The sequence below is a fragment of the Sander vitreus genome, chromosome 9 (assembly GCF_031162955.1).
Source record: "Sander vitreus isolate 19-12246 chromosome 9, sanVit1, whole genome shotgun sequence".
NCBI classification, from domain to species: domain Eukaryota; kingdom Metazoa; phylum Chordata; class Actinopteri; order Perciformes; family Percidae; genus Sander; species Sander vitreus.
Window position 1 is genome coordinate 25,525,422 of NC_135863.1, and position 18,297 is coordinate 25,543,718.

An 18,297-nucleotide genomic window follows, 5' to 3' on the forward strand; every position below is an offset into this window, starting at 1 on the left:
GGAGATCTGTGATGAAGTCTACTCCTAGGTCTGACCAATCTTGTTTACTTACTTAGAGAATTACATAATCATCACATGTGTCTTTTCAGTATAGTGAATGTGATGTAAAGCAAATATCTGCATGTGAACACAGCAGTCTGTTCTGTCCATACCTGCGTCTGTTGAACAGACTCTCCTCTGTCTCATTGGTCACAACAACATGGGTGGAGCCTCCTTGGCTTTTCTCTCATGCATCACCTCAATCTGAGAAACACAAACACACATACCACAAATATAAGTTGTTTTTTTTAGGACAGGGGCTTTGTATATTATGTCTTAAATGCAAACCTAGATACCACGGAACATCAGTAAACTAATCAAGCTTTGTCCCAATAGAGCTGTTAAATGGTGCATTCAGGCAATCCCTGTCAACTTGTAAAATCAACAAATATCATGTCTTTACCAGGTATTTGCATTCAGGTGGTCATCAATCATTTGTAAATATTTAACTGGACAGTAAATGCAGAATGATAGATAGATAGATAGATAGATAGATAGATAGATAGATAGATAGATAGATACTTTATTCATCCCGAGGGAAATTTTAGGCATCCAGTAGTTTAGACAACCATAACACAACACATACACACATATATCTCACATACATAAAAATCACTCAGAAATTTAAAGAGTTATGAAAATCACTCACGGAAAAGGTGCTAAGGTTGACTGTGTGCAATGGTGGTAGTGCAAAAGAAAACAGTGTAGGGATTGATCAGTGCAATAGCTTATTATTAAATATTAACTTTGACTATGAAAAGACAAGAACGTAAACAGATAGATAGATAGATAGATACTTTATTCATCCCGAGGGAAATTTTAGATTTATAATAGATAATATAATTAGAATTGCTTGACAGAAAAGAAATAATATACGTTAAGAACAATATATAACAGGGAATAAGTTATAAGATGTAGATGTTATGACTACAGTCCAGATTGTGTAGGAGAGCTACTTTGTAGTTGTAGTTGATACTTTATGTAGGCTTCAATGCAAAAGCTGGTGTAAAGATGAACTGTATTTGCATATATATATATATATATATATATATATATATATATATATATATATATATATATATATTGTTGTGGAAGTTTCTGTTCAGCGAGGAGTGAATTTGGGTGAAGAAGAGACCTTGTTGAAACAAAATAAAGACAGCAAACTTGGCGTTGTCGGGCAGGATTTCAGGGAGGGATCAGATCGGGACTCCCCGGGCGACTGATGAAAAGCGCACTCCAGGGATCTGATGATCACCTGCCTCTAAACCTCGCCAAAACATCTTTGAGAGACAGAGGGTCAGAAACCACGGAGGGCTCGCTGATTCCACTCTGAAATCCAAACGAAAAGGAAGCAATTTCAAACAGCGGGGGTAAGTTGAAGTTTCAACTATTAACCAATTTGAATTGGATATTGAGACAGTCTGTGAGACAGAGATATTGACCGTGGTTTCACTGAGGGTACTCGGTGAAAGTCTATTTCTTTTGCTTTGGGAAAATTTTGGGTTGTGTACAAAACAGGGAAAAAGAGTTTTTCTTGGCATCCAGGTTGTTTGGTATAACAGATACTAGCGCCGATTTTTCATCATTCCATCCAGTCTGGACTAGGACGGGGTGACAGATAGATTTTAAAATCATACGGATAAACAGTCATCGTAGCTGTTCGTCAGGATTTAAGCGGGTTATAGATCTATCACAGATAAACAGTCATCGTAGCTGTTTGTCAGGATTATAGGCGTTTAGGAAATCTATCACAGATAAGCAGTCATTGTAACTTAAATTAAGTTGCAGCTGTTTACAGGTTTTTTCGCAAAGTTTACCGTGAACTAAACTGGGCCGTATAGTGACGATTATACGTAGAGGAAGTACTTCGACTGGTTATCTATTTTTCTTTTCTTGAAAATGGGTAACAGGAACACAGTGCCACACGTTCCTTCAGGGCCGGTGGTGGATGAGATGATGAAAAAATTTGGGCCGAAATCTCTAGAATGTCTACCTTATTGGACAACAAAACACGGGTTTCCTGAAAATGGCTCTTTGAGCACAGCTAAACTCAGAATGCTGAAGCGTGATTTAGAAGAAGAGGAAAAAGTCTTAAAAGGGGGAAAAATGATCAAATAGACAAAAACAAAGAATGTTTTAATCAGTGGATGAAGGAAGCTACATGCAGGGAAAGAAAGCAGATGAAAAATTTTGCATCTAGGGGAGAAACTGGTAGTTTTGGTGAAGCACAGGATTTTGAAAAATCAGAGTTTGCCACTGACACATTTTCTTCTTCTCTGTATCCGAGCATGAAACGGGTGGATCCGCTGCTCGACCTCCCGGCCTACCCTCCTCCACACGTCGCTGCTCCTCGTCATGCCGCTGCACTGAGGGAAGATGACACGCCTGATTCCGCCAGATCCCGCCCCTCTGCCACAGTGCCATCGGCACCTCCACCCCCACCGATGAAGACAGGACCGAGACAGAAGCCAGCTCCCAAAACACCTCCCACGACAAGATCACATACAACGGGAGGGGCCTCCACCTCCCAGCAGCATGAAGCAGACCAGCTCCCGATGATTCAGTTCCCATTGGCCTCAGGAGAAGTGGGCGTCATCTACAGGCCCTGGACTGAATCTGACCTGCGTGACGCAACCAGTCACCTTCCCCGGTGCAAAGACTCTGGGCCTCGTTTCGCACAGGCTCTCAAAGGATTTGTCGAGACATTTCTGCCTACAGTTAATGAATTGAGAAGTGTGCTCGTCCGCAATCTGGGCCCAACTGAGTATGGGAAAATCAAGTCAGTCCTAGCCATAAGGACTGACCCAGTCATTCGAGACCACGAGCTTCAAAATGGACAGAACGCTGAATACATGACTTTGGTGAGCAGATTGTACCAAGAAATAAAGATCAGATTCCCCGATCGGACGGATATGGCCCAAATCAGCAGCACCAAACAGAAGGAAGGGGAATCCACCAGTGAATTCCAACATCGCATTGGTGAGATTTTCAGCAGACACAGCGGAATGCAGGAGCCAGACGATCTAGGGAACACCATGGGGTTATGGGAATCCCACCTAAAGAACGCTTTCCTGAATGGGCTGCTGCCAGAGATCCGAGTTGGGGTAATAAAATCATGTATCGGCTGGGACGAAGCCAGACTGACAGAAATCGTCAGGCACGCACGACACGTGGAGCAAGTGGAGCTGGAGACCACTCGTCTCGCCGAAAGGAAAACGAAGAAGAAGGTCGAAGATGCCCAGCTGACACTGTTTCATACAGTAAACCAACTCGTTGGAAAAGAAGGGAAAGAAAAAAGGAAAAGGGAGAGGTAGAGGGCGCGGCGGACAGCAGACGCCTGATTCAGTCTGTTTCAACTGTGGCGGCAAGGGACACTGGGCCAACAAATGTCCCTCTCCAAAACAACAAAAGGAGGAACCGGTTGGGGACCGCGACTACGGCCAGGAGCAGGCAGATTGACAGGTGGTGGAAGGGGACGGTGACGGAGAGTCTGAGCCAGCGAGATCTGCCCAGCCGGTACAACAAAAGGGAAGTAAAAATGCAAACACACAAACACAAATTTCTGCACCTAGTACAGACCATAAACATCACACTGTTTCCCCATCTGATGAGGAAAACATTCTAGACGCAATTTCTTACCTAGAGCAAAGGCAACACGTAGAAAGTATTCCTACTTATGCAATGTTGTCATTTGAGGTTTATAAGAAATTACCAACAACTATTTTGAAAGTACAGGGAAAGGATGTGGAGTTTTTGGTAGATTCGGGTGCAACTACTTCTGTACTTCGGAGATCTTTGTTCCCGGATCAAAAGCTCTCTGGTAGAATTGTTCTGTGCAGAAGTGCAAATGGAGCAATTGTCCCAGAGAGGTTTTCATATCCTATGAAGTGTGTCCACAGTGACCCAAGCGATTTGGAACCGGAGAGGAGGGCAAAATGTGCTTTTCTGCTCTCCCCTCTGTGTCCGGTGAATTTGTTAGGGAGAGATCTCATGTTACGTTTTGGTATAGGGATAATCCCAACGGCAACCGGCCTAAAGGTTGTGAGATTAGATGTCGCAACTCAGGATGATTTGTTCTTTTCAAAAAGCCCAAGGTCCCAGCTCATATTCCAATGGGCTATTCTTCAGGCTCATGCTGCAGGCTTGCTGCATGAGGCCAGAAAATTGGTCTCCCCTTTCTCTGAGTTTAGGGAAGAACACAACTTACACTGCACGTGTTTTGTCTCTTCAGAACGTGATGACATGTTTGTCGAAGACTTTTTCAAAGAAGAAACTGATGAGCTTGAGTGTACTTATATGTACTGGCATGAAAACAAATGTGCAGTTGCATTATTCTTGACTGATAAACAGAGAATGTTTTTCAGAATTCCACACTCTCATGCTCATATCTCTTTATCCAAATCTTCCACAGATCAGTGGAGAAACTTGGGACAATTTGTCCTGGACTGTGACCGACTGACTGACTGGACTAAAACCGTGGACGGGAACGTGTATACCTCCCCCTCCACGGGAGTTTATCGGAAACTCCTGTCACACCGTGTGACCGCCGCGCGCAGTGTCTTCCAACGAAAGGAAGCTGAAACACCTCCACGCACGCACCTCCACGCACACACATTTTTTTCAATAACGCTGTGAATGTCTCTCCCACAGATATCTCACCGTTGCTGTCCCAAGTGCCGACCCACCTGTGGGCAGCGCATAAATATGACGTGGGTCTCATCAAAAATTGTCAGCCTGTTGTCATCACACCGCGCTCAGACTTCAGGCCCAAAAAAGCATCAGTACCCACTGAAACAGGAAGCGATCGATGGTATCCGACCGGTTTTTAACTCTCTATTGAAAGCAGGAGTTATTGTTCCATGTGCGGATTCACCTGTTCGCACGCCAATTTTCCCTGTCAAGAAAATTCGTGATAAGGGAAAACCGGTTGAATGGCGCTTTGTTCAGGACCTCAAAGCAGTAAATGCAGCGGTTCACGCACGTGCACCCAACGTACCAAACCCGTACGCTATTCTTCAAGGAATTCCTGGGGGGGCACAGTATTTCTCTGTTGTTGATTTGTCTAACGCTTTTTTCAGTGTTCCAGTGGACAAAAACAGCCAGTTCTGGTTTGCTTTCCTGTTTGACGGTAAGGCCTACACATTCACACGTTTAGGACAGGGGTTTGTCGAGAGCCCAACCATCTACAACGAGGCTCTGAGAGAAAGCCTGGAAAGCTTAACCCTTTCCCCAGGCTCTGCTCTCCTTCAATATGTTGATGACTGCTTAATTGCCAGTCCAACAAAAGCACAGTGTGAACAGGACACTATTGCATTATTGTGTCACCTAGAAAAAGAGGGGCACAAAGCTAGCTTAGCTAAATTGCAATTTGTGAAAAAAGAAGTGCATTTTTTGGGTCATGACATTTCAGCGTCAGGGAAAACATTGTCTCCATCTCGGATTGAGGCAATAGTTTCCCTCCCAAAACCTGCAACGAAAAAACAAATGATGTCATTTTTAGGAATGTGTTCCTATTGTCGAGTTTTCATTCCAAATTATGCTCAGTTAGTGCAACCTCTAGCTGACATAATACATGGTAACAACTTGTCTGCACACGATCGCGTCACATGGACGACCGAGGCGGGTGAGGCTTTTGTAAACCTTAAAAAAGCTTTTCAAAACCCTCCCACTTTAGGTTTGCCAAACTCTAAGCTTCCATTCACTCAAACAGTGGATGAACGTTTGGGCTGTATGACGTCTGTTCTCTTGCAGCCACACGGTGACAGGCTCCGGCCTGTGGCCTATTTCTCTGCAAAACTTGATCCTGTGGCAGCAGGTTTGCCCATATGTCTCCGAGCCGTTGCTGCAGCTGAAAAAGCTCTGTCAGCATCAAGAGACATAGTGGGCTATGCTCCATTAACATTGCTAGTACCGCACGCAGTTTCACTGATCCTACTGGAGCAAAAATCTTCTCATTTGTCTGCAGCGCGGTATTTGAGATATCACACATGTCTGCTTGATATGCCTAATGTCACTGTTAAACGATGTACAGTACTTAACCCTGCTTCTCTTATGCCTACGCCAGGTGAGGGTGAGCCGCACGACTGTTTGGCTGAGTTGCAACACACCTGTGCTCCGCGCCCGGATTTGACTGACACACCGGTGCCAAATTCAGATCTGGTTTTGTATGTGGATGGGTCAGCCTCACGCTGCCCTGACACTGGCCAGGGACAGGTAGGGTTTGCTGTAGTATCAGATGCAGTAACCTTAATGGCTAGATCTCTTCCCAAACACTTCTCTGCGCAGGCTGCTGAACTCATTGCTCTCACTGAAGCATGCAAACTGGCTGAAGGATCGTCTGTTACGATCTATACGGACTCCAGGTACGCCTTTGGGGTTGTACATGATTTTGGGGCATTGTGGAAACACCGGAACTTCCTCAAATCCGATGGTAAGCCTATCTTGCATCACCAACTGATAAAGGACCTTCTGACGGCCATTTTGCTCCCATCACAGATAGGCATATGCAAATGTTCCGCACACACGGGGGCGACTGACGAGGTCTCCAGGGGGAATGCTCGTGCTGACATGGCTGCAAAAGCTGCTGCACGCCTCCCCGTGCCACTGGATGACGCGTTAGTTTGCTCCACCACAGATTTTTCACTTCCAGATTCAGTGGCGGCTATGCAGACACATGCTACATCACAAGAAAAAACACAGTGGAAAAGTGCAGGGTGCACCTTTAAAGAAGGTGTCTGGCTGGGGCCAGATTCAAAACACTGCCTTCCGCGCCATTTTTTCACACATTTTGCAAAGTTGACACATGGAAGAGATCATGTGTCAAAGGGTGGGATGCTGTCTCTGTTAACACAGACATGGTTCACAACATTTGCAGAAAAATTTTGTAAGGCTTGCATGACATGTGCACAACACAATGTAGGCAGACCAGTGACTGTAACACAGCAGGCAGGAAATCCACCACCGACACAAGCATTTGAACATGTGATGATGGATTTTGTTGAGCTCACGCCGTCAGAGGGGAAAAGTGTTGTTTGGTGATGGTTGATATGTTCTCAAAATGGATGGAGGTGTTTCCCGCTTCGAAACAAACTGCTTCAGTGGTAGCAAGGGCTCTAATGGCAGAAATTATTCCCAGATGGGGAATACCAAGTCGATTGTCAAGCGATAACGGCACACATTTTGTCAATGAAGCAATAACCCAGTTAAGTCTGTACATCGGCATAGACCTCAGAAGGCATTGCAGTTACCATCCCCAGAGCGCCGGGTCCGTCGAAAGAGAAAACGGTACTCTGAAAACCAAACTGGCTAAATGCTGCGAGGACACGGGTCTTCCTTGGACAAAGGCGTTACCAATAGTACTAATGTACATGCAAATGAGGGTAAGAACGCGCAGTAACCTCAGTCCTTTTGAGATTCTTTTCGGCAGACCACCCAGTGTGGGGGTAGAGGCTCCTAGAGCACCCCTTCCCTCCACAGCTCTGTGTGAGCATGATATGTTGCAATATTGTGTACAACTGTCTTCTGCTCTCTCTACCATAAGAATCCAGGTTTCTGCTGCTTTGCCTCAACCAGCTGAAGGACCGCTCCACACTCTGCAGCCAGGAGATTTTGTGGTCATAAGAAACTTCAGGAGGAAGAACTGGCAATCCCAACGCTGGCAAGGTCCTTTCCAGGTTCTTCTGGTCACCCACACAGCAGTGAAGGTTGCTGAGCGGGCTCCGTGGATCCACGCATCACACTGCAAGAAGGTCCCAGCGCCAGAGGACGAGGCAGTCCCACCAGACGTCCGGAAATCCGTGACCTGACAGACGGCGTTTCTGTGTCACCAACGGTACAACACACACACACCAGAAACGAGGCAGTGGTAAAGACTGACTCCGACGGTGTGTTACGTGCTAGGGGACGAACCTCTGACACCAGAAGAAATCAACGACACCAGAAGCAAGACAGTCCTGACCTACAGCCCGGGACTGCATCGCCCGGCCAACCACCCACACACACCACATCCATAAAGGCACAGCAGGCTTGCTGTGACGATGGAGGGACACAGGAAAAGACAAACGTGGTACCCGCCGCAAATTGTTGGGGGTTCGAAATGTATTCTTGTTCTCTGTGTCCTGTCTGTGTTTATGGGGGTTGCATTTTTCTTATTAGATAGATATGAAAGAGCTAAACTTAATAACAGTGTCTCTGACACCACTCTTTTTCCCATTTATGCCACTGATGCACAGCGCACAGACACACACAGTTTTCCCTCACCACATACAGAAGTAAAACGAGTGGCGCGATCTCCACAGTCTGCATCCAGACGATATTGGAAACCAGAGTACGAGCGATATAAACAAGCACATGACCTCAGGTCAACGAACTTCACGTTGTTAGCCAACACATCTACTAGTTTTCTGTTACAACCATGCGATTACATTCAGTGTGGGCCTGACAAATCTGTCTGGGGAGGGGTCGAAATTTACATATGCTACATGCCTCTGATGGACATGATGCTGGACCCAAAGGGGGAAGCACTGTGCCCATCATGGGATTTAGCAATTTGGCACACGAGTGAGTCAGATTGGGGGCATCAGATCCCCACTGACCACACCAATCTAACCAACAGGCTGACAATCCAAAAAGTAAACACATCCTCACCCGCGATAGTGCTAACCCTAAACAATGTTGACCCACGAGACGAAGGTTACTTTATAGTGTGCGCACGATTAGTAGGGAAAGATCCATGCGGAGCATTCTATATTAATGTTTTGACAACTAAGTCATTCGGCAAAACCAACAAAAAGAAAAACGCAGGTGGTACAGGTAAAAGGCAGAGACCAATCCGAACTATGGAAGTCGCAGCTAACAAATGGCTCGTTACTCCTAATAAGGACGACGCATTCTCATCCAACGTATGGCTGGGTTCCATCAGAAAACTCACTCGTGATGTAGGTATAAATGACTCATGTTTTGTGTGCTCATTGTTTCCTCACTCACAAAAACAGGCTACACCCGTCAAACCACACGCGTTAAACCTAAATGACTCTATCTGTGCACTGACTGCACTCTCGGATGTAGAAACAGGTGGAGGGGCTATGTTTCTATGCAATCACCTATCAAAAGGACCCATGTGCGTATTTCAATAATCGCAATGTGCGTGCCCTGAATGGCACCATGGTTTCGGAATCTGAGAGTTTAGGACAGTTTCACTATAGCTATATGAAGGATCTAGAACACACGCTCTGTATTGAACGCGCTCGTGGACCAGGTACACGATATTTGGGGAAAACGGTGGGTTGCAAGAAAACGGTTAACGCTACATGTGGGGTACTCGAGTACAACGTCAGCAAATGTTTACACGAACGTCCGGGGTTTATTAATCTCACAATGGTAGATCCCTCCAGAACCAATCTAATACGCTGGCCTGATGATTCAGGTGCAGGCTCTCTGGTAGACTATGTTTGGCTTTGCGGTGATCACTGGTACCAACTCCTCCCACCTTTATGGTCAGGAAGATGTGCATTGATCTATCTAACTCCGTCAATCACAATAATGCAACCTTTTGAGACTGTTTCGCATCGTTATTCTCCTCCTACAACCCCGCCTGACAGCACTATCAGAGCTAAGCGCAAAATGACAGGAACCGGTTCCAAAATTCTCTCCGGTTTCTTTCCGTGGTGGGGCGCAGTAAATAACGCACGTAATATCGATAGCATACACGAAAGTTTGGAAAATCTGACCGCCGTCATGGTTGCTGGGTTCAGCGACCTCCCTCCTGCCATGCGAGCTATGCGTAACACGATACTTCAACACCAGATGGGTTTAGATTTACTGTTAGCAGCTCAGGGGGGCCTCTGTCATGTTTTAGGAGATCAATGCTGCACATTCATCCCAGACATTGGGGGTAACCTCACCGACACTGTCCATCAGCTAAAACAACTCGCCACTAGTCTCAGGGCTCAAGATGTCCCTCAGACAGATTCTGGGTGGAACTGGGGAACCTGGTTGCTCGGGGAGGGTTGGAAGGTTCGGATGGGAAAAATTGTGATCCCAGTGATGTCTGTAATGATTTTCTGTCTGATGGCTATTTGCTGCATTATCCCTTTAGCTAAGAAAATGATTTCATCTCTGTTTGCTCTTGAGAGGGTCCAATACCAGGCAGTGCAAGTAAATGATTATATTCCTGATCTGTTTAAGTTGCCCTTCTACAAAGGAGACGAATCTGATTCAGACTCTGCCTCCGAAATCCCGTAGGGTTAAAACAGCTAAAATCCAGTTGAATTATTATGTTTTCTTTTGTTCTTTTCCCCTGCATACGGCTTTAGTAATTTTTGTATGTGATGATTAAGGTTGTAATCAAAAGTAGGGAATGTAATGGAAAAATTACATAGACTATGATTTCTTAACCATGATTGTTCATCTATTGAGTAAATTTTAATTATAAGTAAATCCTTAAATATGCCTTCGAAACATGTGCCTCCTAAAGATATTCCTTGAAACAGTCCTCCAGTTTAAAGATAGCTAAAAAGGGTATGACCCTGTGTATTCTCTACTACAAGCAGATGGCAACGACGCACAGGCGCCTGTAGAGATATGCAAAGGTCAGTTTGTCCAAAACCTAAGGTTGGAGCCTGAACCAATCTGTAGACGAGATAGATTCCTGACTTCTATTGAAGGACGTTTTTGACGCACTAGACAGATGTACAGGAACATTTTTAGACAGCAGTGTTCAAGATTAGAATGTTTTCCTCCTCATGGTCGGGTTTTGTGCTGTGAAAATGGGATATAAGGAGTTGGCATATGTTGCGAGGCACAGATCGGCTGTCACTTTGTAACTCTGTTCATTGTTCATTGTGAATTGCTGTTCTTGTCACTATTTGATTGTTCTCTCGAGAAAATAATTAAACCCTTCCACCGAATACCTAAACTTTGAATCCAGTGTGCAGCCTGTCTTTATTTTGTTTCAACAAGGTCTCTTCTTCACCAAAATTCCTCCCTCGCTGAACAGAAACTTCCACAACAATATATATATATATATATATATATGCCCTGTCTGGAGCCAGGCACAGATGGAGGGCCCGTCAGCGAGCGCCTGGTGGCCAGGTTTGCCACGGAGCCCAGTCGGGCACAGCCCAAAAAAAGCTACGTGGCACCTCTCTCTCCATCCCATGGGCCCACCACCTGTGGGAGGAACCGCTGGGGTCGGGTGCGCTGCCACATGGGTGACGGTGAAGGTCAGGGGCCTCGAAGGACCAGACCCAGGCAGCAGAGGCTGGCAGTCAGTGGTCCATTGTCTGACTTGCAGGTGATAGGTAACCCATGTCTGCTGAAGATTGACTCAGTCGATGATTATCTCTGTAGTTAATAATAATAATAATTAACTATTAAAATGATGTAGTGATTAGTTTGCAGTGGTCCTAGCAAATCTATGGCAAGATCCTGCCAGGGACGGTCTAGTAGTGGTGTGGTTCTTAATGGTTCTGGTGGGTCGGGTCTGGCTACAATTTGACATCCATGACAAGCCTTACAATATCTCTTGGCTGCTTTATCCATGCCAGGCCACCCAACCTTGGTTCTGAGGTGTTGTTTGGTTCCCATTATTCCCAGTTGTCCTTCATGAGCTAGTCCAAGTGCTCCTGCTTGTAGATTTTGCGCCATCACTATGCAATTTCCACGTAGGACTATGTATCCCACTACACGCAGTTCATTCGCAATTGGTGCATTTGATTTACAGTTCTCAATGTGTGCATTTGTGATGGCCTTGCGTACCTCCACTAGTTCTGGGTCAGTAGCAGAGACCTCCACCTATTAGGTAGTGAGTGATCTGGGTGTAGCACTTATTGCTACAAATCTTACATACTCTTCTGATTCATGTTTGTGTATCTCGTTTTTTTCGGTATCCCCTAGCAGCTGTTACCTCTCATCTTTCCTCTTGTTTTCAATTTAGTTTGACATGATGAACAGTTTGACATGATGAACAGTTTCTGTCTCCCCCTTGTGGGGGAGGTTCCTCAGTGGCACAGGGCTCTGCAGAAGAGCGAACAAAGGATTTGAGCAAGGAGACATGGAAAGTAGAGTGGATCCTATAATGTGGGGGAAGTTGTAGCTTAACATTGACTGGGTTAATGAGTTCGGTTATGGTGAAGGGGCCAATGTAACGAGGACTTAACTTCTTGCTGGGAAGGCGCATCCGGATGTCCCTTGTAGACAGCCATACCCTCTGTCCGACGGTGTAGGATGGCGTAGATGCCCGTCTGGAGTCAGCATGGTGTTTGTGGCGCTGGATGGCTCTCTGCAGCTAGTGGTACACCTCATTCCAGACCCTTTCACTTCGACGGAACCAATGGTCCACAGCTGGCACTTCTGACGGTTCCCCTGTCCAGGGGGAAAGGGGAGGCTGGTAGCCGAGTACGCACTGAAACGAAGTGAGGCCGATTGTTGGTTGTCGAAGAGAGTTCTGTGCGTACTCGGCCCAAGATAGGAACTGATGCCAACTCTGCTGCTGACCATGGCAGAAGGTCCGAAGGAACCGACCGATCTCCTGGATCTTCCTCTCCGTTTGCCCGTTCATCTGTGGATGGTAACTGGAGGAGAGGCTCATGGTCACACCTAGGAGAGAGCAGAAGGCCTGCCAGAACCTGGAGATGAACTGGGGGCCACGATCAGAAACAATGTCCTCTGGGATACCAAAGTTCCGGAAGACCATGTTGAAGAGTGCCTGGGCGATGTTATTAGCTGTGGGAATGCCTTTGAATGGAATAAGTTTACAGGATTTGGAAAACCTGTCCACGATTGCCAGAAAGCATGTATGACCTTCTGATGATGGGAGATCTGTGATGAAGTCTACTCCTAGGTCTGACCATGGAGGTTTGGGAACGGATAACGGGAGGAGCTTCCCTGCTGGGAGGTGGCGTGGTGTCTTTGCCATGGCGCATTCAGCACAGCCAGCATCAAAGCGGATGACCTCTTTTGCCATCCCTGGCCACCAGTACCGGTTCCGAAGGAGGGAGAGAGTCTGATTGGCCCCAGGGTGGCCAGTGCCCAGTGAGGAGTGTACAATGGAGGTTACCTGGAGACGGAGTGCTCTGGGAACATAAGTGAGGTGTGCTGGGGTGTTTGGCAGACTAGGGTCAGCAACCGAGGCCTCTGCGATGTCCTCGTCCAGAGCCCATTCTATGGGACTGACGATTAGATGAGGAGGCAGGATGGGTTCAGGGTGATCACAACTCTCCTCAGTGGCGTAGAGCCGGGATAGGGCATCAGCCTTCACATTTTCGGGCCCTGGACGATAGAATACCACCTTGCTTCTTGGGGGTTTAGATGCCTTGCCTCTCCGAGGTACTCTAGGTTGCGATGGTCCGTCAACACCAGGAATGGATATTTAGCCCCCTCTAATCAGTGGCGCCACTCCTCCAAGGCTAGCTTGATGGCTAGTAGCTCTCGGTTACTGACATCATAATTCTGTTTCGCCGGTGAGAGCTTTTTGGAAAAGAAGGCACATGGATTGAGTCTCGAGGGCTTCCCCTGCTGCTGAGAAAACAATGCTCCGATCCCAGTAGTTGAGGCATCGACCTCAACGACGAAGGGTCTATCGGGATCAGGATGTGTGAGGACTGGAGCCGTGGTGAAGGTTTTCTTCAAGTCCTTGAAGGCTTGGGTGGCGGTTTCGTTCCAGGAGAGGGTCTTGGGTTTACCTCTGAGTAGGGAGGTGAGAGGAGAAGTGAGGCGGCTGTTCTTTATAAAGCAGTGGTAAAAACTGGCAAAACCAAGAAAGCATTGGATATCTTTAATGGTTGTGGGTGTTGGCCAGGAGTGCACAACTGCTACCTTCCCCTCATCCATACTGATGTGGTTGTGGCTGATGTTGTATCCTAAGAACTGGACCAGAGACAGATGGAAGGAGCACTTTTCAGCTTTGAGATAGAGATGGTACTCACAGAGCTTCTGGAGGACCAACGTGATGTGGTGGAGATGGTCGGCCATATTACTGGAATATACCAAAATATCGTTGATGTAAATTAACACAAAACGGTGGAGGTACTCTCAGAATATCTCGTTCATAAATGCCTGGAATACAGAAGGGGCATTAGCTAATCCGTATGGCATAACCAGATACTCATAGTGGCCAGTAGGGGTCACAAAAGCGATCTTCCACTCGTCCCCCTTTTGGATCCGAACAAGATTGTAAGCAATACTTAAGTCTAGTTTTGAGAAGATCTGTGCACCTCGCAGAAGCTCTAGGGAGGATGGGACGAGGGGAAGAGGGTACCTGTATTTGACAGTGATTTTGTTGAGTGCATGGTAGTCAATACAGGGTCTGAGACCACCATCTTTCTTGGCCACAAAGAAGAACCTTGAAGCAGCAGGGGAGGTAGAAGGTCTGATGTAGCCTTGGTTGAGGGCCTCCTCGATGTACTCCTCCATGGCCTTCTGTTCGGGCAGAGAAAGAGGGTAAGTCTTGCCCTTGGGCACTAGCTCACCTGGTAGGAGGTCAATGGCACAGTCCCATGGGCGGTGAGGAGGCAACCTGGCAGCTCGTTGCAGGCAAAACACATCACTGAAGTGGAGGTAATTCTGGGGGATCTCTACCATGTGGTTACTGTTGGGCTTTCCACTGAAGTGGTGCAGATTGCCACGGGTGGAGGGAGGGGCTGTGGATGAGTGAGAAGTAGGTTAGGGAAACAACGTGGAAAACAGCTTGTTCCCCATTTCAGGATGTTACCCGAGCTCCAGTCGATGGTGGGCGAGTGATGCAACAGCCAGGGATGACCCAGGATGTGATTTCTTCAGTATGTAACCAACCGACCTGCAGCTTGACAGGTCCAGCAAGATGGTGGATCAAACGTCAGTCCAGGGGTTTGCCCACTATGGAGTGGACGGTGAACGAGGTCTGGCAATGGAAACGACGGAGGTTGAGACGGCGGCAGAGTGCCCAAGAGAGGAAGTTGCGGGCAGAGCCCAAGTCAATGCGGGCGGTGGCTGCAAGGGAACCGTTTGGAGCAGTGAGGGTTATGGAGGTACTCAATGGAGAGGAACACAAGGATGGAGTTTGGATAGCACTCACCAAGGGTCGGACGAATGGGACAGGCTGCTATGGTGTGTCTTCCAGCTCCACAGTATAGGCAGCGCCTCTTGGCTAACCGTTTGACGTTCAGCCGGGGTCAGGCGTACATAGTCCAACTGCATGGGCTCACCTCCTGGTTCAGAGGATGGACTTGAGGGGTGGCGAACTGGGTCATAGCATGGTTGAGCTGTCAACTCACTTAAGCAACTCTTGCGCCGATGGACCACCCAGAACGCCAGTTGAATAAACCTCTCCAATCTGTCATCATAGGCAGAGAGGTGTAGGCGAACCGATGGCAGTGAGCAGAGCCGGCTCATTCCACCCACTTGCAGAGGCCAAGGTACGAAACTGGAGGGTGTAGTCAGAGATGGAGCTCTTGCCTTGTCGAAGGCTATGAAGTCGTTCTTGAAGGGAGGTATCACTGGAGGGGAGACCAAAAACTTCACGGAAGTGCTCTGTAAATGCCTGGAGCAAGTTGGTGACCAGGCCGGCTTGCTTCCAAACACTTTCGGCCACTGGAGGGTATGGAGCTGGAGTACCCATGGGACCGGCTAGGTGTATTGGAGGTAGAGCAGGAGAGGCAGCTGCTGCGTTGATGGCTTAGCTGCACTTTTTAAGTTTGACATCCTTGTCACCATTGTTGTGTGCCTATCTTAATACTGAATTAGATAGCATTGTAAATTTAATTACTACATGGAGCTTCTTCTTTTACTTGCTTTATTGTCCGAACACGATTAGGCTGGTTACGTTGAACACGTAACTGGACATAAAATATGCAAATGAATAGCGGCTTCCATTTTCATGAATGAAAGGCTGCCTCCTACTTGGCTGACGTGCGGCAGTTGCGTCTTTTCTGGTTGATGATGCTTATGTTTTTGCTGATAGTGTCTTGCTTCGGTATCTTCACCCTCATATTCTTCATTGCAGCGGCAAATTATCCGCTTTACATTTAAGCCTACACTAGTGCACTCATAGCTCTGTCCTTCTTTCAGTGACTTTCTTGCTAATCCTACTGTTTTGCTAAGTTGTTCACACACTATTAGCTTTGTTAACTACTTTAGTAATGGCTCTCTCACTCTCCGGCTCTGTTGATCAGCATGTCAAATGTCTAGCTATTCCTCTGCCTCCTAATGTGATAATTGTACGTGTAATAACTGGAGCGTATTTGCCGTGTTGAATTAACGTTCAGGATAAAAAAAAAATCACTTGTCACGCTTGCTGATTAAAGGGTCTCAGCGGGCAGAATTGTGCTCCAAAAGAAACATCTCTAAATAAAAAGTCGGGAGCACATTTATTTTTATAAACAAACATTATTTTAGAAAAACCGAATTGCCCATCATTCCTTCAATCGTAGATATACGGGCTTGGTCGTCAATCGGCACTAGCCTTATCTACATTATAATATTCTTCAACCAAGAAAATGATTGGGTGTTTTATTTCCTGAGTGTTTGCAGGCAATTTGCACCACACAACTTTCAACAGCCTAAATAAAACCTGGGCAGATAAATCCCAAAGTATTAACTATAGGCAGTAGGGTGGGGGGATGGGGCCTGCCTGCAGCGGAGACTGGACGGAAGAACGGGAGCGGGTTTTATTATACATCCATGAACGAGAGTGGATGGCAGCAGCTACAAAGCTTCTTGAGCAGAAATGGATAGATAAAAGTGTCTTTTGAATGGCAAGTTAAGTTTTAAAGCCCTTCCAGATGGTTCTCCCCACAAGACACACAAGTTATTTGCATGTACTGTCGATGTGAATTGAGTTACCAACGGAGTAGTCGAGTATCAAATACCACTTGAACATTAAAAACTAAAGTACATTAAGGACAGATAAAAAAAATGTCTGATTAATTTGTATTGATTGATAGCTAAGAATAAGAAACACACAAAACATATGAAATGAATAATATATATGACAACATATAAAATAAACAATATATATGACAACATAAAATTAATAATATATCTATTATTTTTGTATATGTTTTTTTGTCTTTCTTTTTAATTGAGTAAATTGAGGCTTGAACCCCTGACCATTAGTCTATTCACTTTACTTTTTCCATTTAAATAGCTTTAAGGGACTGTTCATTATTTAATTAAGGGGCCACAGTTTTGTGGCCCCTAACCTAAAAAGACTTGACCCTCCCCTCGTCAGTAATCATTTTTCTATGACCCTCCAACATGATATGAAAAAAAGGCATGACCCTCCCCTTACGTGCAAGTTTGCACTTAGCAAAGAAGTACAAATGCCATTTAATATTTACAGTCATGACATATAGGGGTTTACCTCTGCATTCTCATCTTACACATCACACTCCTCTGTTATGGTGTGGTGGCCATTTCAGTAGATTTACTAACATTGTTGTGGAAACTAAATGCACACTTCATGCATTACTGCATTGCTTCAAATACTAAGTTCCTTCTCTAGTAAACTAGTATTCACATGAAATGGAGCGCAGCGCAAATTCTTTCAGAAAGACTTCTAAAACATAATCACTTTCTCTCTCCTCTAAACGGATCAGCTGTATGACATCCCTGTTTTAAACCTGTCTCTCTCTGCTCAGTTGTCATTTCAGGATAAGAGCACAACCCTCCTCCTCCCCTTGCTCCTCCGGTCTTCATCACACACGGCTTCTGGGTCCTCATCCGGCAGGCCACTACCGACGGCTCTTCGATTTTGGTTTCCAGGCTCCTCGCGCCACCATCAGTGTCTAGACTCCATCAGGGGATTATCTTTCGGCTTTCTACCCCTTTAAAAAATTTTTATTTTTTAAATAACGATGGAGTCTAATCTCCAAAGACTGTACATTTCAAATCATGCATATGTACAATAAATTTACAATAATAAACTTTGCATATCTGCAACGAAGTTTCTCCTGATTGAAATAAAACAATAAAACATTGAGACCATTCAGCAAAGACACTGGGAAATCACCAATTCAACACTGGTCGCTATGGACTTGTCACCAGGCTTCGTCAGTCATTGTATATTTTAGCATATAGGTAAAGGTGCCGAAGCTGAACATTATATTCTAAAACACATATGTTTATTTTTAAAGCAGATTTTAAATTACATTGTAACAATTTAACAATTCGCCCTTATGAAATCCAATCGCGACATGGCTGTTTTGGAACGCAATAGACAGACGGTGGCGGAATGCTCCGATACTTAAATTCAATTAAAATATAACAGTGAACAATCAGTGT

General features: G+C 45.9%; 1 protein-coding gene across 1 annotated transcript in view; it reads right to left on the reverse strand.

Annotated features, from left to right (window-relative positions):
* Nucleotides 1-18,297, reverse strand: part of mcf2l2 (MCF.2 cell line derived transforming sequence-like 2) — a 272,628-nt gene that overhangs the window by 170,945 nt on the left and 83,386 nt on the right. The window lies entirely within an intron of this gene.